Source organism: Mus musculus, chromosome 7 (assembly GCF_000001635.26).
Source record: "Mus musculus strain C57BL/6J chromosome 7, GRCm38.p6 C57BL/6J".
NCBI lineage: Eukaryota > Metazoa > Chordata > Mammalia > Rodentia > Muridae > Mus > Mus musculus.
In genome coordinates this window covers 136,089,647-136,110,467 of record NC_000073.6, presented here as the reverse complement: position 1 = coordinate 136,110,467, position 20,821 = coordinate 136,089,647, and the positions used below count along the sequence as shown (strand labels likewise).

The following is a 20,821-nucleotide window of genomic DNA, read 5'->3' as shown; positions in this document are numbered from 1 at the left end:
TGAACATACAAGAAGCCTACAGAACTCCAAATAGACTGGACCAGAAAAGAAATTCCTCCCGACACATAATAATCAGAACAACAAATGCACTAAATAAAGATAGAATACTAAAACCAGTAAGGGAAAAAGGTCAAGTAACATATAAAGGCAAGCCTATCAGAATTACACCAGATTTTTCACCAGAGACTATGAAAGCCAGAAGAGCCTGGACAGATGTTATACAGACACTAAGAGAACACAAATTCCAGCCCAGGCTACTATACCCAGCCAAACTCTCAATTACCATAGATGGAGAAACCAAAGTATTCCACAACAAAACTAAATTCACCCATTATCTCTCCACGAATCCAGCCCTTCAAAGGATAATAACAGAAAAAAACCAATACAAGGACGGGAACCACGCCCTAGAAAAAACAAGAAGATAATCCCTCAACAAAACTAAAAGAAGACAGTCACAAGAACAGAATGCCAACTTTAACAACAAAAAAACCAGGAAGCAACAATTACCTTTCCTTAATATCTCTTAATATCAATGGTCTCAACTCCCCAATAAAAAGACATAGACTAACAGACTGGCTACACAAACAGGACCCAACATTCTGCTGCTTACAGGAAACCCATCTCAGGGAAAAAGACAGACACTACCTCAGAGTGAAAGGCTGGAAAACAATTTTCCAAGCAAATGGTCTGAAGAAACAAGCTGGAGTAGCCATTTTAATATCGGATAAAATCGACTTCCAACCCAAAGTTATTAAAAAAGACAAGGAGGGACACCTCATACTCATCAAAGGTAAAATCCTCCAAGAGGAACTCTCAATTCTGAATATCTACGCTCCAAATGCAAGGGCAGCCACATTCATTAAAGACACTTTAGTAAAGCTCAAAGCACACATTGCACCTCACACAATAATAGTGGGAGACTTCAACACACCACTTTCATCAATGGACAGATCATGGAAACAGAAACTAAACAGGGACACAGTGAAACTAACAGAGGTTATGAAACAATTGGACCTGACAGATATCTACAGAACATTTTATCCTAAAACAAAAGGATATACCTTTTTCTCAGCACCTCACGGGACCTTCTCCAAAATTGACCATATAATTGGTCACAAAACAGGCCTCAACAGATACAAAAATATTGAAATTGTCCCATGTATCCTATCAGACCACCATGGCCTAAGACTGATCTTCAATAACAACATAAATAATGGAAAGCCAACATTCACATGGAAACTGAACAACACTCTTCTCAATGATACCTTGGTCAAGGAAGGAATAAAGAAAGAAATTAAAGACTTTTTAGAGTTTAATGAAAATGAAGCCACAACATACCCAAACCTATGGGACACAATGAAAGCATTTCTAAGAGGGAAACTCATAGCTCTGAGTGCCTCCAAGAAGAAACGGGAGACAGCACATACTAGCAGCTTGACAACACATCTAAAACTCTAGAAAAAAAGGAAGCAAATTCACCCAAGAGGAGTAGACGGCAGGAAATAATCAAACTCAGGGGTGAAATCAACCAAGTGGAAACAAGAAGAACTATTCAAAGAATTAACCAAAGGAGGAGTTGGTTCTTTGAAAAAATCAACAAGATAGATAAACCCTTAGCTAGACTCACTAAAGGGCACAGGGACAAAATCCTAATTAACAAAATCAGAAATGAAAAGGGAGACATAACAACTGAAGAAATCCAAAACACCATCAGATCCTTCTACAAAAGGCTATACTCAACAAAACTGGAAAACCTGGACGAAATGGACAAATTTCTGGACAGATACCAGGTACCAAAGTTGAATCAGGATCAAGTTGACCATCTAAACAGTCCCATATCACCTAAAGAAATAGAAGCAGTTATCAATAGTCTCCCAGCCAAAAAAAAAGCCCAGGACCAGACGGGTTTAGAGCAGAGTTCTATCAGACCTTCAAAGAAGATCTAATTCCAGTTCTGCACAAACTATTTCACAAAATAGAAGTAGAAGGTACTCTACCCAACTCATTTTATGAAGCCACTATTACTCTGATACCTAAACCACAGAAAGACCCAACAAAGATAGAGAACTTCAGACCAATTTCTCTTATGAATATCGATGCAAAAATCCTCAATAAAATTCTCGCTAACCGAATCCAAGAACACATTAAAGCAATCATCCATCCTGACCAAATAGGTTTTATTCCAGGGATGCAGGGATGGTTTAATATACGAAAATCCATCAATGTAATCCATTATATAAACAAACTCAAAGACAAAAACCACATGATCATCTCGTTAGATGCAGAAAAAGCATTTGACAAGATCCAACACCCATTCATGATAAAAGTGTTGGAAAGATCAGGAATTCAAGGCCCATACCTAAACATGATAAAAGCAATCTACAGCAAACCAGTAGCCAACATCAAAGTAAATGGAGAGAAGCTGGAAGCAATCCCACTAAAATCAGGGACTAGACAAGGCTGCCCACTTTCTCCCTACCTTTTCAACATAGTACTTGAAGTATTAGCCAGAGCAATTCGACAACAAAAGGAGATCAAGGGGATACAAATTGGAAAAGAGGAAGTCAAAATATCACTTTTTGCAGATGATATGATAGTATATATAAGTGACCCTAAAAATTCTACCAGAGAACTCCTAAACCTGATAAACAGCTTCGGTGAAGTAGCTGGATATAAAATAAACTCAAACAAGTCAATGGCCTTTCTCTATACAAAGAATAAACAGGCTGAGAAAGAAATTAGGGAAACAACACCCTTCTCAATAATCACAAATAATATAAAATATCTTGGCGTGACTCTAACTAAGGAAGTGAAAGATCTATATGATAAAAACTTCAAATCTCTGAAGAAAGAAATTAAAGAAGATCTCAGAAGATGGAAAGATCTCCCATGCTCATGGATTGGCAGGATCAACATTGTAAAAATGGCTATCTTGCCAAAAGCAATCTACAGATTCAATGCAATCCCCATCAAAATTCCAACTCAATTCTTCAACGAATTAGAAGGAGCAATTTGCAAATTCATCTGGAATAACAAAAAACCTAGGATAGCAAAAAGTCTTCTCAAGGATAAAAGAACCTCTGGTGGAATCACCATGCCTGACCTAAAGCTTTACTACAGAGCAATTGTGATAAAAACTGCATGGTACTGGTGTAGAGACAGACCAGTAGACCAATGGAATAGAATTGAAGACCCAGAAATGAACCCACACACCTATGGTCACTTGATCTTCGACAAGGGAGCTAAAACCATCCAGTGGAAGAAAGAGGGCATTTTCAACAATTGGTGCTGGCACAACTGGTTGTTATCATGTAGAAGAATGCGCATCGCTCCATACTTATCTCCTTGTACTAAGGTCAAATCTAAGTGGATCAAGGAACTTCACATAAAACCAGAGACACTGAAACTTATAGAGGAGAAAGTGGGGAAAAGCCTTGAAGATATGGGCACAGGGGAAAAATTCCTGAAAAGAACAGCAATGGCTTGTGCTGTAAGATCGAGAATTGACAAATGGGACCTAATGAAACTCCAAAGTTTCTGCAAGGCAAAAGACACCGTCAATAAGACAAAAAGACCACCTAAAACAGATAGGGGACTAATATCCAACATATATAAAGAACTCAAGAAGGTGGACTTCAGAAAATCAAATAACCCCATTAAAAAATGGGGCTCAGAACTGAACAAAGAATTCTCACCTGAGGAATACCGAATGGCAGAGAAGCACCTGAAAAAATGTTCAACATCCTTAATCATCAGGGAAATGCAAATCAAAACAACCCTGAGATTCTACCTCACACCAGTCATAATGGCTAAGATCAAAAATTCATTTGACAGCAGATGCTGGCGTGGATGTGGAGAAAGAGGAACACTCCTCCATTGTTGGTGGGATTGCAGGCTTGTACAACCACTCTGGAAATCAGTCTGGCGGTTCCTCAGGAAATTGGACATAGTACTACCGGAGGATCCAGCAATACCTCTCCTGGGCATATATCCAGAAGATGCCCCAACTGGTAAGAAGGACACATGCTCCACTATGTTCATAGCAGCCTTATTTATAATAGCCAGAAGCTGGAAAGAACCCAGATGCCCCTCAACAGAGGAATGGATACAAAAAATGTGGTACATCTACACAATGGAGTACTACTCAGCTATTAAAAAGAATGAATTTATGAAATTCCTAGCCAAATGGATGGACCTGAAGGGCATCATCCTGAGTGAGGTAACACATTCACAAAGGAACTCACACAATATGTACTCACTGATAAGTGGATATTAGCCCAAAACCTAGGATACCCAAGATATAAGATACAATTTCCTAAACACATGAAACTCAAGAAAAATGAAGACTGAAGTGTGGACACTATGTCCCTCCTTAGAAGTGGGAACAAAACACCCTTGTAAGGAGTTACAGAGACAAAGTTTGGAGCTGAGATGAAAGGATGGTCCATGTAGAGACTTCCATATCCAGGGATCCACCCCATAATCAGCATCCAAACGCTGACACCATTGCATACACTAGCAAGATTTTATCGAAAGGACCCAGATGTAGCTGTCTCTTGTGAGACTATGCCGGGGCCTAGCAAACACAGAAGTGGATGCTCACAGTCAGCCAATGGATGGATCACAGGGCTCCCAATGGAGGAGCTAGAGAAAGTACCCAAAGAGCTAAAGGGATCTGCAACCCTAGAGGCGGAACAACATTATGAACTAACCAGTACCCCGGAGCTCTTGACTCTAGCTGCATATGTATCAAAAGATGGCCTAGTCGGCCATCACTGGAAAGAGAGGCCCATTGGACACGCAAACTTTATATGCCCCAGTACAGGGGAACGCCAGGGCCAAAAAGGGGGAGTGGGTGGGTAGGGGATTGGGGGTTGGTGGGTATGGGGGACTTTTGGTATAATATTGGAAATGTAAATGAGCTAAATACCTAATAAAAAATGGAAAAAAATAATATATCTAAATATATATAACAGAGGGGGGAACAAATGTATATGTGGGTACAGTATGACTTTTAAAAAGAATAAGACCCTTCCCCCTTTTGAAGAGGAAATGTAGCTAACATTTCTTCTAGCTCTGATTCTGTAATGACTTTAGGGGCATGGGTGGTAGCAGAGTGAATAACATATAGTCAGTAATAAGTGTAGAATCCAACATGACAGTCTTCAGCTTCCTTTCTGAATGCCCATTCTAACTATGTAGAATTCCACTAAAATGTGTAGACCTTGGGTCTAGTTAATTTTGGTGTGTGAGGTTTTCATATCTGCACATATTTTTATAATAGAGTTTACAAAGTTTTTAAAATACTTTTTTTTTTCAAATTTAATGAATTAATAATTTTCAAATCATCTGCTAATTGTTGCCTAAGATAAAGACATTTAAAACCTACCTGGACATGTTGATGTCTTGATCAACTAATTATGTCCACTAGCTTTTATATACTAAACACCCATTGTACCTGCTGGTTCATGTGTTTAATTATTCTTAAATGTTTAAAATATGTCTTTAATTGTCTTAATTGTTTTTAAGCCCTAAACTGGCATACCAAAGGTACCATTTAAGAACAAAATACAGATAAAGTTTGAAAAAAATAATTCAATGCTTCCCTTAAAAGTGACTAGTAATAAATCCAGGTGGTGATGGTGCAAGCCTTTAATCCCAACACTCAGGAGGCAGAAACAGGTGGATCTCTGTGAGTTTGAGGCCAGCCTGGTTTACAGAGCAAGTTCCAAGCTACACAGAGATGCCCTGTCTTGGAGAAAATGTTACTAGTAATATAAAGAATCTAAAAGGTAATAATGTGATTATAATGTTTAAGACATTTTCCTTGGTTAATAATTTTTAAAGTGAAGTTTTAAAGATTATCATCTAAAAGTCTTGGGTTTTGAAGATTAAACTGTGTTTGTTTTTTAAACTGATTTTTGTCAAGGCATAAAGTATATATCTCTTGACTGTGCTTAATGGTGTACAAAGATTCTAACTACCCTCTCAAAAGGACACAACTTACGTGGCTCCTTTTTTAAATTTTCATTATGAGGTGTCATTTGCTCTAGTGAGAACATGGCTTCTTTTACTCCTCTTTGGGGTGGATAGTCCCTGCCTGGACATAGATTCGCCATGACTGGCTTTCCCAGATTTGGCCTTTTCAACCCAACCAGTGTTCAACCTGAAAATGGGATGGGTTGTTTCAAAAGGTCAGTGCTTTCAAGTTTTGGCTACTTTTTATGTGACCAGATGCAGAAAATGTGACTCAGCTCCCCGGTCCCCACGGAGAGCAGACAAGGGCTCTGCTCTTCAAATGGCCTTCAGCTCTCTGTGACAGGGAACTCTCATAGGAAACAGTAAACAGCAATGACTAGAATCATTGCAAAGGTGGCAACTATGGCTCCCATCCCTCAAGAGAAGACGGGGACCACTGCAAAACTCACAGTGGCCAAAAGTCAGGGAATGTCCAATTGTGGCTACCCAATGCCAGCTGATGCATGTGCAGTCCAGCCAAGACACCCAGAACACAGAAGAAGCAGAGAGGTTGTATGAGCCAGAGGATCAAGATTTCTGTAGTGAGGTAATGTTTTCTGTATATTACAGGAGAGATACATACACCCATGAAATCTCAAAAATATGGTCACCTAAGCAAGGCCCGCACAATGACAACAAAAGTTGTCATGTTAATGAGGATGGGAAACCCCACCTGTAAATGAAGGTAATTAATGGCTGCTGAGAGAGGAAGAACTTCTTTCCTCCAAAGATATGGCCCCTGATGGGCTGTGTAATCCCAAGTAGTCATCTGTACACACATACACAAACAAGCAACACTAAATAAACTTAGCAGAGGTGTGTGTACATATACATACATGTATGTGTTATATACATACATGCATATAACAATGATTAAAGAGGAAGTCATGAATTTGACAGGGAGTAAGGTGCACAGGATGAATTGGAGGGATAAATAGCGGGGTGGAAATGATGTAAATACAGCACTCATTAATGAAATTCTGAAAAATATAAAATAAAAGACAAAGGTATAAAACACAGATCCCATTTCAGTTATCAAATTCAACAGAGAGGAAATAATTAATCAAAATATGTAGGTTTGCATCTCTGTCTCTGAGACCCTACTTCCCTCTGTATGGACTAGGCGGGCATCTCTGGGTTGTCCCACCTCCCAGGTGCTATTCTGGAGGCTACCTTCTTCCAGGAGCAAAAAAATACCTAGAGCCTCCAGGAGGGCAGAGTGAGGAATTTTCAAGATAATTATTGAGTAGCGTGATGCTGAGCCCAGACATAGGCCTGAGTAATGGATAGGGAAAAATGGAAGGAAAGAAAAGATCCCTGATGGACTATCCAATTCCAATTGGTCATCCCTACACACATATACATATGGGCAACACTAAACAATTCAACAGGCGTGTGTGTGTGTGTGTGTGTGTGTGTGTGTGTGTGTGTGTGTGCTTGCGCACACACACACAGTCCCACAGGAGACACTGCTGCTGCCCACAAGTACAACAAACCCTAGTAGATGGGAAAGATCTGAAAGCCAAGAACCCGGAAACAAGGAGAAATATGCAATCCCAGAGAAGGAGGCAATGGTGGGGGACACAAGATGGACTAGCTAAGCAAGGGCATCCCTGCTGTGCCTGGACTGTACAAACAGTCCAGGACTTCAGGGCATAGCCAAACACATAGATGGCCCTTCCATGCTCATGGACAGGATTTAGATAAGACTTAACACTCAAGCTTAGAAAAATGCAATATGATAATGAAGTGTAATTAGTGTGTAGGGTGGGGAAGTGGGCTCCGTCAGTGAAGTTTTTACCACACAAGAATGGGAACCTGGGTTTACATCTCTGGTGTCCATGGAAAAACTAGGTGCCATGGGGGATTCTGTAATCCCAATACTAGGGAACCAGAAAGAGGCTGTTCGGTGGAGTATAGAGGCTGGGCAGTATAGGCAGACTCTAGCTTTTGAGAAACCCTGTCTCAAAAAATAAAGAATATAATGATTAAGGAAGACATCCAACATCAACCTGGGGTCTCTGTGTGCTAGTCAGTTTTTGTCAACTTAACACAAACTAGAGTCATTTAGGAACAGGGAACCATAGCTGAGACACTGCCTCCATCAGACTGACCTACAGGCGTGGTGGTAGAATGCTTTCTTGATTCGTTCATATGGGAGGCTCCAGTCTACTGTGGACTGTGCCACTCCTGGGTAACTGGTAACCCTGGGCTAGTGGGCCTAAGTTGTATAAGAAATCAGACTTGCTTTTCCAAAGGTGGCTTTCGTGTCTACATGACACCCCTGGAGTGATAGTTAGCATTTCCTTTGCTGTTCATTGTTGAACTAATAAAGTCTGTGAACTCTTAGGAAAAGAAAAGAAAGGAAAAGAAAAGAAGAGAAGAGAAGAGAAGAGAAGAGAAGAGAAGAGAAGAGAAGAGACAAGACAAGACTTGTTGCGCTATCAGAAGTAGTGTTCTTCCACGGGCTATGCTTCAGTTCCTACTTCCAGGTTCCTTCTTCAGTTTCTGCTGTGGCTTCCCTAGGTGATGAGCTATAACTTATAAGCCAAATAAACTATTTCCTTTTCAAATTGCTTTTGGTCATGGTGTTTATAACAACAACAGAAACTAGAGTAGAACAGCACACACACACACACCAACATGGATACATGCATATATCCTCACAAATGCACACACGCGCACACACACACAGGAAGAAAACTGTAATATGGTAGTACCAAGCATCCTCTGCTCACATATGCATTCTCAGTAGCCCAAAAGAAGTCAGGTCCATTTGCTAGCACAGGAAGAGGAGGAGGAGGAGGAGGAGCAGGAGGAGGAGGAGGAGGATGAGGAGCAGGAGGAGGAAGAGGGAGAGGAAGAGGAGGAAGAGGAGGAGGAGGCAATTAAAACACAAGATAGATGGATATTTAGATTCTTTTCGGTAGTTCTAGATAATGTCTGCTCAGTGATGGAATTGATCTCATGCATTTAACACTAAGATGTTCCAAGTAATGTGAAGACAGCAAATAATCTGTAAGCAACAGAAAAGAGGAACAGCACTGTCCAAAGTCGAGAGACTCTGAGCTCTCCTATGTGCTGGGTTCCACCACCTAAGAAGGGTATGGGGGTTCAGGTCTCTAGCCAGATACTCCCAATGTGCCCTGGACCCTGGATGGGTTATATACAAATGCAGCCCATGTTTTTCCACTGTTACTACAGGCAATGGTGGTTGGTTCCAAAGGCATTGTGTACTGGCTAATTTTGTGTGTCAACTTGACATAAGCTAGAATCATCAAAGGAAGGAGCCTCAGATGAGAAAATGTTCCATAAGATCCAGCTGTAAGGCATTTTCTCAATTAGTGATAAATAGGGGAGGGCTCAGCCCATAGTGGGCGGTGTCATCCCTGGGCTGGTGGTCCGGAGTTCTATAAGAAAGCAGGATAAGCAAGCCATGGGAAGCAAGACAGTAACTCCTCCATGGTCTCTGCATCAGCTCCAGCCTCCAGGTTCCAGCCCTGCTTGAGTTCCAGCCCTGGCTTCCTCCAGTGATGGACTATGATCTGGAAGTGTGGGCCAAATAAACCCTTTCCTCTACAACTTGCTTTTTGACCATGGTGCTTTGTTGCAGCAATAGGAACCCTGACTAAGACACACAGTCGTTTTTGTTTGATGATATGGCTGCTATCAGAATGCCTATACTCTGGTGGATAGTCCCTCTCCATGCCCATGTCTTGGTTCCTATTCACACTCAAAGGGAGAATCCTGCAGGTAAGAGCCAGGGGCAACTTGGATTTGTTCACTCCAAAGTGTCTAGCCATTGACAGTCAACACCATGAAGGGCATTCATCTGTGGAGTGAGTGTTGTTTTTCAGTGAAGGATGAACACAGAGCGTACTGAAGAATCCAGAAAGCAGTCGATGACATTTCAGGGGGTTTTCTTTTCTAAAATTTAAAACTGAACAATAAAGATGTAAATGTGACAGTAAGAAAGGGAGCTACATGTGATCAAATTTCAGAATGGTCAGAATCCGTTTGAGGGCACTAGAGAGAGTATTGGCATCAGATAGTGTTCTGATGTGTTCTTCATTTCTAATGTTTTTACAGACACTAAGCTGCCAGTGCTAAAATAATAATAATTACAACAAGGCATGACCTAGTAAACATATTCAGTGAAGACTTTACCTCTCCCTGCATTCTACTTTTAGGAAAAAAATATAGTATTTCTTGTTACCAATAATAAGTCAATTTCTTTCTTCAAATGTACTAAATTCCAGAACACATCAGAACGGTATCTACAACAGGCTTGGGGAAGTTATATCCTAGTTTCCTTTCTTGTGAGTAGGAAAAATACCTCAAAAGAAGAAAGCTAATGGAGAGAGGGCTTATTCTGATTCATAGTTTAAAGGGTCAGTTTGTTGTTGTCACGTTGAGGAGCTTAAGGCGGCAGGAGCTTGAGGTGGCATCGAATCCCCAGTGTAGAAGCAAAGAGGGATGGATGTACAGTGCTACCACTCAGCTCCCTCCTCACAGGCATGCTGGGAGATGGCAAGAGATAGTTCTAAGTTCACTAACCATCACAGCTCCCATGTTCACTTCCTTCCTTCCTTCCCTCCTTTCTTCCTTTTCCCTTCCTCCTTTCTTCCTTCTTTCTTCTTGCCCTCCTCCTTCTATGTTTTTAGATTTTAAAATTTAAGGTTTTTTGAAATGGAGTCTCAGAGTGCAGAATAGATCGACCCAAACCTCATAAGACAATCCTTCTGCCTCAGTTTTCCATCAACTAGGATTATTGAGCCATCATCACATCTACCTTCCGTGTGTGTGTGTGTGTGTGTGTGTGTGTGTGTGTGTGTGTGTGTTCTACAAACAGTATTAAGATGTTCTTGTTCTAAAGAAAAGTCACTCTGAGACTGACATGAGGACTAGGAAAGATGAATCAGAATGATCATATGAAGAAGTGGAAATGAAACGTAGAGAAGGGGAGTGTGGTGGTTTGAATATGCTTAGCCTATAGGGAGTGGCACTGTTGGGAGGTGTGGCCTGTTGGAGGAAGTGTATCACTGTGGGTGTGGGCTTGTGAGATCCTCCTCTGAGCTCCTTGGAAAACAGTCCTCTCTTATTTGCCTTTGGAACAAGATGTAGAACTCTCAGTCCCTCCAGCGCCATGCGTGCTTGGACACTGCCATGCTTCCTGCCATGATGATAATGGACTGAACCCCAGAACCTATAGACCAGCTCCAATTAAATGTCATCCTTTATAAGAGTTGCTTTGGTCATAGAGTCTATTCTCAGCAATGGAAAACCTAACAGACAGGGAGAGTAGAAAATGAAAACATTCAATATTATTAGAGCAAGATATCCAGGATAACACAGCTGATTAAAAACTCAATCCATTTTACCAGTGAAGAGGTATGCAAAATAACTTGATGATAATAATAATAATAATAATAATAATAATAATAACAACTTTACTGAATTGAGATGTGAAGCTGCAGATGCCAAATCAAATGTGGAAAATAACACTTTGAATAAGTTGGAAGAAAAAGCCTTGCACTGTTACCAAGAATCGGTATAAAATGATTAAAACCTGGACAAACAAGGTGTTTCTGGGAAAGGCCAGGACTTCCAAAGAACTCCACCCTTTCTTAGAGTTAATCTGTAGATTCAGGGTAATTACAATAAAACTCTGGACAGGAATTGTTTTCTATGATAGAATAACCTCACATTCATTGGAAAATGTCAGCATCTTTGGATAAAGAATAGAAATGATGGGGTTTTGTCCAAGCAGAAGCTACCGCATAGCAAAAAGCATCCTCTTGCCAGCTCCAAGATCAGTAGATAGAGAAAACGGAACACAACATCCTGAAACAGAGCCAAGAAAATGGCAGTGGCATTCAAGCCAATGTGAGGCGGAAGACACTGGGGAGACAGCCACTCGCTCTGGAAAAGTTTAAATTAGATCACCAGGCCTCAGATAGTACCAGTGGGATTCCAGTTTATCATAAAACAAAAAGAACAAAGAAAACACAAAAATATCTGTATACTCTGAGAGTGCGTGTGTCAGGGGTTGGGGGCTGCCTGAGGATGTCATAGAAAGCAAAGCCAACAAAGGGAGGAGCCAGCACACCAGGCCATATACAGACATCACTCTGTGGTGGTGAAGAGAAAATCACAGATACTCCCTTGAGAGAAGCATGGGTGTTAAAGTGTGAAGGCAGAAGTGCCACAGATGGATGAGAAACAAAAGCCTCTATGGAGACATGAGACAGGGCATTTGCACAGATAAACTCCATATTGTTTAAAGCCCACGATGGGGGGTTGGAAGGATGGAGAGATGATTCAGTGGGGAAGAGTGCTTGCTGCACAAGCATGAGGACCTAAGTTGGGGTCCCAGCTCTTAAGTAATTACTGGGGTCTCAAGACATGTGTGCCTTTGTAACCCTAGCTCTGTGGAGGCAGAATCTATGGGTCAGGGGGATCTTGCTGGCACCAGTCTCATTCTCAGCTAAGTAAGAGACCCTGTCTCAAAGCATAAGATAGTAATAGAAAAGGGCACCTGGCCTCCTCCTCTGGCCGCTGTACATACAACATGTACATATCCACATACATCATGTTCACACACATATATGCACAGGCACACAAAGACCATACTGCTTAAAGATACAAAATTAAACCTAGTGAAGCATCCACCACCACTGTGTATTAGCATAGGAAATAATTCAAGATGGATAGACTGATGCTAAAAAAAAAAAGCAGATGGATAAACAGATGATTAGGAAGGTAGATAATAGACAGACAGACAGACAGCAAGGAAGGAAGGAGTTGATGAGGATGGTAAAGAAAAATAACATTCTAGTCGGTTGTACTTTGGGGACAAAATGATACAACCTTGCATTTTGGCAATAAAGATAAAATACCATCTTAATTCCAGCAGTGTACCCAAATAAAAGTAACATCAAGGACATGCACACACACACACACACACACACACACACACACACACACACATTATGTTTCTGCAGCTTTGATAAAACCCATGACCAAAGAAAAAGAAAAACTAAGGAAGACAGAGTTCATTTTGGCTCATAGTTCCAAAGGAATAAGATCTTTCATAGCAGGGTGAAGGTGTGGCAGCAAGCAGCCAGTATGGTTGCAGGAATGGCAAAGGGAGACGCTGATGACATTCAGAAGTTTACAGGAAGCCTGAATTATATTTTGTCTTTGTAAAAATCAAACTTACATCCTCATGTAAAAAGTGCTAAATGCTTGCTCATCAACTCTTCTCTCTTGAACATGGTTCCTAGGAGTTAAGGCTCAGTAATGGGCTGCAGAGAGTAGCTTTGAGGGCTAAAGAAAGCCTCCCTCCATCTTTTTCTGTTGAACTCTGAAGTGAGTTCAGGACTTCCTGTCTATGGTGAACAAGGCCCACTTTTAGATTCTGCACTCTGAACATGAGAACAAATTTGCAAGAAGCCTGAGAGCCTAGTGCATCAGGACTTCCAGGTGTCCTATGCCTCTAACTCATGACTGCCACCTAGACCGCCTTCCAAGCACATCTGAATTCCTTAGCATATGGCTAAACTATTACAAAGACATTGTGACCAAGAAGTAGTGTGTGAATGTTGCACGGATGGGCTATGCTTGGCTGATCACACCAACTGGCTGAATGAGTGCAATTTTTAAAATATGAAATACAAATTTTTATCAAAGGAGAAGTAAAACGTTATGGCTTTGGGTTCATTAAACCCAGCTCACATTCTGGGATTCCAAAAATAAAGCACTGGCTATTTAAAATCACAGCTTGACGAGACTGCTGCCGATGAAACCCTGGAGACAAGGGGGCAGTGCACACAGGGCTTGGAATGGACCAAGGAAGGTCTTCACACTCTACCCTAGAATGCAGTTGTCAGCAGCAACACACATTCACCCCAGTGGAGACGGCCTTGTTCATCCCAAGCTTTCTTGGTAGTCCCTAAGTTCTCCCGCAGGGCTGTGGTCTGCTATGCTAAACATGAATGAGGAAACTAGGTTGACCTATGTGGCCTGGCTGGTGGTGCACTGGTCTCCAGACCACAATCTACCTTCTTGCAGATTGACACTGATAGACCAGCCCTGTGATGAGTCCCTGTAGAGAGAGGTGGCTCCAATGCAGGGTCCTGTGTCATTGGTGGGATCTTCAGGGCAAAGTTGTCCTCTCTGGGCATTGAAGCAAGCCACATCGGGTGGGCTACTAAGAAGGGTTCTGTCTCAGAGCACAGGTACTGGCCCTCAAATCAGGGCACCACATGGTAAGTACAGTTCTAACAAGCTCCCCCGAATTCTAAAGAAGAAGATAACTCTTCCCTCTCTCTCTCTCATTCGTCTTTATGTCTCTGTTGTCTGCCTCTCTCTGTGTCCATCTCTGTCTCTATCTCTCTGCCGCTGTCTCTCTTCTCTATGAAAACACTGCTGTTTTCTCTCCTGTTGTGGTTTGAATGTGAAGCAACCCCCACAGATTTACCTGCTTGCACACTTGGTCCCCAGAGGTGCTGCTTGGGAAGGCTGTGGAACCTTCTGAAGGAAAATCCTGGATAGAGGAGATAGGTGACTAGGGAGGGATTTGAGATCTTATAGCCCTGCCCATTCCCTGTGTGCTCTCTAGGGGAACAGAGGCCTCATGCTCTTGTGCCTTTCCCATCAAGATGGAATGGCTCCGTGTCACTCCTTAAACCGATCCAAAGTAAACCCTTCCTTCCTTAAGTGGCTTTTGTTGGGTATCTGACTGTAGCCATAAACCCTACCTAATATCCCTCAAGCTTCAAACACTCGCTCACAGCCAGGGTAAACCCTGGGCCACCAGCTGAGCGGTTGCCTTGCTTCAGACATTAAGCTCCCTGAAGGTATCCTTTCTCTTGTGGTCTGCCCGAAATCCACCACCTCTAAATTCCCCCAAATCCTCTGCCTTGCTCTCCCAAACGCCTTTAGCAATTGATTCCTGGATGGGTATGGGAGGAAAGGATGCTTTTAAGATTTACTCTTAAAACACGGTATTTTGGTTTTGCCGGGAGAACAGAGTTTAGCTACAGACATCGATCCAGTGCATTGACCAAATGGACATTCCATGTTCCTACTCACGATACAGTCGTTATTTTTTATTGACCAACAGAATTCAGAACCCTATGAGATAAACAATTATGTCACCAATAAAATTTAAACAGCAGCATTTAAAATGAACTTCGTGAATAGACAGAGTCGCTCAGAATCCCTTTGCCATGTCACATAAACAGTCCCAAGGCTTCGCCCTGCTCAGGGTCGACTCTGGAAACTGAATGACATCAGTTACAAAGCGTTCCTCTGCTGACCTCGAGTTCTCGCTTCATTTGAAATCAGAGCACTGGCGATTTTCATTTAAAAAAAAAAAGTCTCTTTTCTTTCCTTTGATAAGAGGGCTGTCATTAAATAAAATTAGCAGATGACACGAGGCAAGGTTTGCAATACTTGTTCTAATTGCAATAAAAAGCTTTCTCCGCTGAGAACAAGGACTTCTATTCACCTAGAACTGATCTTGTAATTCAAACACAGCCTGGCTGTGAAATCTCTCCAGCGAAGCCCTTATGAGCTACATCATCTTAAATGCAGGCAGTGGAAAGCAGGGAGATATTGCTAATAACAGGGCTGCATTAATTAATTGCTATAAAATTTGCAAAATAAAAAGAACACTGGGAACAAAGCGATATAATATTTACCAGTGCTGAAAATTAGAAATAAATATTCAACATGCCCTTTTGACTCATACAAGCAAGGCAGCTTGAAATAATAAGGCACGGCAAAGACTTTTACACGGGAAAAGCTAATGATTTCTGCATTTTGCTGCTGGTGAAGAATTGAAGGGTGGCTGATTGGCTGATTTGAATCTTCCTTCAATCTCCCATCAATAAAACAGAGACAAGGCAGGGGCGAAAGCTGATCTGGGAGAGTCGTGTTTCTATAATTGCTTTTTCCCCTCAGGCATTTGAAATCCAGAGGGTCAGTAGTTCTTGTGAGAAGACTGGGGGAGCTAGGGGAGCCCCCACCCCCCACGTCAAAACCCTGAGACACAAATTAATTTGTTTATGGGGCCCAGAGTCTCATTTGCAGAGAGAGAACACGCATGGCAATTTCTAGTGTTATAACCTAATTAAAGATGGATCCGAGTAAAATATTTATGCAAACTTTACCAAACCCAAAGATTTTAATCCCATTTGAGAGGTTAGCTGACTTTTGGGACCAGAAACGATTCTTAAGCCTAGCTTCTGCACCAAGACTCTGGAAACAGACTATTTTTCTTTAACTTAAGTATTACTACATTTATGCTGCTTGAGGACTTGTTCGTGAGTCTAATTAAGGAGATTTCATCTCTGGCCACATTCTCCGAGTTTTCTTGGCTAGTAGCTAAGACCGATTTCTTCATACAAATATTCTGCAGCCTCCCTCTCTTTTCTCTTCCTTTTCCAGTCTTCTATATACTGGGAAACAGAAGTGAAATTTTTAATTTCTTAGGATTTTACAGTCTGCTGCCAACAAGCCTACCGAGGAGAAATCCAGGACCAGTCTCGCAAAGGTGGCCTTTAGTAAGTTTGTAGTTAGGTACCTGGAAAGAAGACAGCTGCGAGAAAGGAAAAGACAAAACAAGAAAACATAAGTGGCCAAAGGGCTGACTGTCTGAAGTCTGTCCTTCGTCCCTAAGCTACTGTCACGCTACAAGTGTCTTTACTAGGGTTACAAAGGAAGCTGTTCCAGGGCTTTGCTGAGGCACACCACGTTACCTGCTGGGAATACCGAGGCAAAACTGAGAGAAAACTTTACCTATAGAGTTGGGATTTCGGCACCAGAGATAGCCCATCCCTGACTTGGGACCAGGACTCAGTCCTCTAAGTCTTCATTTTGAGAGTGACATCCTCTGTCCCTTCTGTGCACGAGACCCCTAGTAACCAAGGCTACCTATGCCCTGCAGGCCAGCTGGTCTCCAACATGCCATTCCCCAAGAATTCCAGAGGGACCTGGCTAGCTGGCTGGCCAATTGGCCTGGCAGAGTATTTACTGTGGCCGGAGTGGGGAAGTTTGGGGCCTCTCTTTGCTCTGAAATCTGGAGCGGGAGAAGAAGTGCAAGTTCATGAGAAGCGCTCCTCCTCCACGGGGTGGAGAGTTTCTCTCTCAGGTAGTGACTTCGGCAAAGTCAGGGACTGTAAGATTCAGGACCTCAGAGCTCACTCTAGGCATAGTCTTTTAAATTTTTATTTTGTTAGGGTGTGTGTGTGTGTGTGTGTGTGTGTGTGTGTGTGTGTGTATGTGTGTGTGTACTTTGCCATTTTAAATGTGCATTTCATTGTTTCTTTCTAAATGTTTAATATTTTTATCTTGCACCCACGGGTGTTTTTCCTGCATATATGTCTACACACCATATGTGACTGTGTCGGGTGTCCACAAAGACCAGAAGAAAGCATCAGATTCCCTGGAACTTGAGTTACGATTTTGAACTGCCGTGTGGGTTCTGGAAATCAAACTCAGGTCCTCTACAAGAGCAGCCAGCTGAGTCTTCTTGCTTGCAGAACCATCTCTCCAGCCCTGCTCTGCATCTCATTGCTACAGTGTCTACTATAAAGCCCAGCCATCACCTTATCTACTGTCAAAACTTTTGCCCTATCCAAACTCAGCAGTGAAACCATTAGGAAAAACTCTGAGCTCCTTCTTTGGGTCCTGGGTAACCTCTCGTTTTCTCTCCTAGAGTTTAGCTGTCAAAGAAAGAGAGGGAGAGAGTTGAGACTCTTCCCATGTGGATAGTGAAATGGACACAAATGACTATCCAAAGGCCCTAGAAGAAAAGGTTGATGTGGGAGAGGAAGACAGTGTGAGCCTCCCAGAAAGAAGGCAAGAAAGTTAAGAAAGGGGTTGAGGGCTTAAAGAAGACACAGACAAAAGATGTGCTCAGATATTTTCCATCAGGAAGTCCACAAAGGTAGAACCTTCCAAACAAACATCATCTGACCCTCCCTGCAAAGTCTACCCTTGGGCATAGGTGAGAGACTGCCCTAGCAGAGCCTCACAGGGGCTGGACACAAGGGTCAAGGCTGAAAAGCTATTTCCTGGCCTTTCTGACCACAGTTCTGTCAACCGAGCTTTGCAGCTGCCATCGGGTTGATTTGACATGACTCTGCTCAGCAGACGACAAGTCCTGAAAGCAAATTAGAAAAGGTGCCAAATAAAGATGGAATAAATGAATTAATTTCCGTTAAGATCCCATTTAGAATCTAGGCAGGCACATAACGGAGGCCACCCAGGTCCATGTCCAGCCCAGCACCTGCATGACCTCGAACTTTGAGAAGCACCTGAAGGTCCTGACCCCTCTTGCCTGGGAAGTGCCATTCATGTAATTGTGTGACACTTTCCAGGAAAGGGAGTCTTTTCTACAGGGCTCTGTACCATGAGGCTGGTATGTGAGAAAATTACTATAATATGTTTTATCTTAAAACTATATCTGGCCTGTTGCAAATATCCCCACTGTTTCACAAAGTGTTCACTTACCAAGGAAGAACTTAATGACAGTCAGCCATAAAGCACCATCTTTCACATTCACGTGTTTACTCTTTACCTGTCCTGAAGCTGCTGATTGACCTTGTCTGACATAGTAGTAGTTGATATAGCCTTGGCTCACTCTGTGACACTAAGGGTGCAAACCAATTAAATTCACCCTATGCTAACTGGGAAGGCAAGCTTGCACTCTTCCAGTGAGCATCAAATGCTATGTGGCCCACAGGATGAAGCCCAGAAGCAGAGGCTAATAGCCAATTTATTTCAAGATTTTCTTCATGTGACGAAGAAGAAGAAGAAGAAGAAGAAGAAGAAGAAGAAGAAGAAGAAGAAGAAGAAGAAGAAGAAGAAGAAGAAGAAGAAGAAGAGGAGGAGGAGGAGGAAGGGGAAGAGGAAGAGGAAGAGAAGGGGGAGGAGGAGGAAGAGGAAGAGGAAGAGGAAGAGGAGGAGGAGGAAGAAGAAGAAGAAGAAGAAGAAGAAGAAGAAGAAGAAGAAGAAGAAGAAGAAGAAGAGAGGAAGGGGAAGGGGAAGAGGAAGAGGAAGAGAAGGAGGAGGAGGAAGAGGAAGAGGAAGAGGAAGAGGAAGAAGAAGAAGAAGAAGAAGAAGAAGAAGAAGAAGAAGAAGAAGAAGAAGAAGAAAAAGAAGAAGAAGAAAGAAGGCCCATGAATTTTACTTTTCCTGATGTTTTTTCTGAAGCCTACCCCTGGATGACTTTAATAGGAGAAAGGCTTAGTAGGGCCAAGGGGACCACTGGATTTGGTCATGACCACATTAAAGACACTCATTGTGTGTCTTCTAAGTGCTAGTCATTATCAAGATCATCAGCCAATGTAGGAAAAACTCACAGACACACTTCCGTGTCCTCTTTCTTATACTATAATAGGCTCTCCAGAAATAACAAAATGGCAAAATGATGTCTGTATTGCATCTTTCTAGGTCAGAGGAACTTTTTATTAGATGTTTCAGGCTTCTCATCTGAATGCTTAGGATTTGGATTCTTTTCTGGAGAGATGCAGAGGTACAGCAGATGGCGGGGCACAGGCATGCAGTAAGGGGCCCACCCCTACAGTTGGTGAAGGCAGGTAATACAGTGGAAGTCCTCTCCGGTAAAGATGAACCTGTTGTTGGCTGATTTTTAATGTTTTCAAATCATATCTTCCTTTGAGAATTCCATCTGCCCTCCCTAGACTGATAACTGGTGTAAACATTGGCATCCATCGGATCCAAAGGACCTCCCTGCCAGTCTCCTTTGTCACAGCTGACTTGTGCAGAGGAGCTCTTCCATAATGGACTTGGTTGGAGACGATGCAGAAAGCTAAGTAGCTCCTCCTGTCCCTTTTCGCCTGCTCCTTGCAGTCCTCCTGCCCTGTGCATGGGCCTCTCTAAGGGAGAGCTCAGCCCAATGCATGCCCTCCCACACAGCCGGCAGGAGACAGACCCTGAGGGAGAAGGCTGTTCTTCTAGGCTTTGGAAATCAGGCCATCTACTTCTAAAAACAATATGTCAGAGGGTACTTCTCTGAGCAGTGAAGTGTCGCCCATTTTTATTGCCAGAAAGTGTTAAACAACTTTCTCTCTCTCTCTCTGGCATGCATGAGCCCTCCAGTAAATTTACACTCAAGCAGCTCAACACCCTCTGGTTTTCACACTTCTTAGCTGCTAAGGGTGTGCTGTGGGGCAGAAGTTAAGCTATGATAGCGACACTCATAGCACAGCATCATTCAAAAAATACCCACTCTCTGTCCATTGGAGGAGGGCTGAAAGTGTCTGTTAAACCAAGGAGCACTTCTGATTCAGGGTGAATTATCCTAATCCCTGTAGCTCATCCTACTCCTGACTATGTGTGCAGGGGGAAAAAAACCACAATCAAGATTCAGGAGTGGAATTAAAAAGGCCAAAAGGCAGGTGGAGACATGAATGAAATCAAAAAACAAAAATAACAAAACTAAATAAAAAAAATCATAAGAGAAGCTGGCGTTCTACGGAAAGGACTTTGTATCCTGTTGCTTTATACAAACATTGCTTTTGAATGAGAAGTCCAATATGAGCATCAAAGACACATTTATGGATGTATCCACCTGGGAGAAGATTTTCACGCACTCTGTCTAAGGTTCTATCTTAAAATTTTAAATGTGCAATTTCAATAAGTTCCGACTGCTCATTAAAATATAAATCACAGTCAGCCTTGGATTGGTACCCGTATCAGATCTGTCAAAAATCTTACCTAAGATCCTGGGAGGAAAACCAAAACAAATAAACAAGCCCAGGTATGTGTT

General features: G+C 42.2%; 1 long non-coding RNA gene across 1 annotated transcript in view; it reads right to left on the bottom strand.

The window, feature by feature from the left end:
- Gm51502 (predicted gene, 51502) overlaps nt 1-20,821 on the bottom strand; it is a 67,909-nt gene that overhangs the window by 5,511 nt on the left and 41,577 nt on the right. The gene's annotated exons all lie outside the window — the stretch shown is intronic.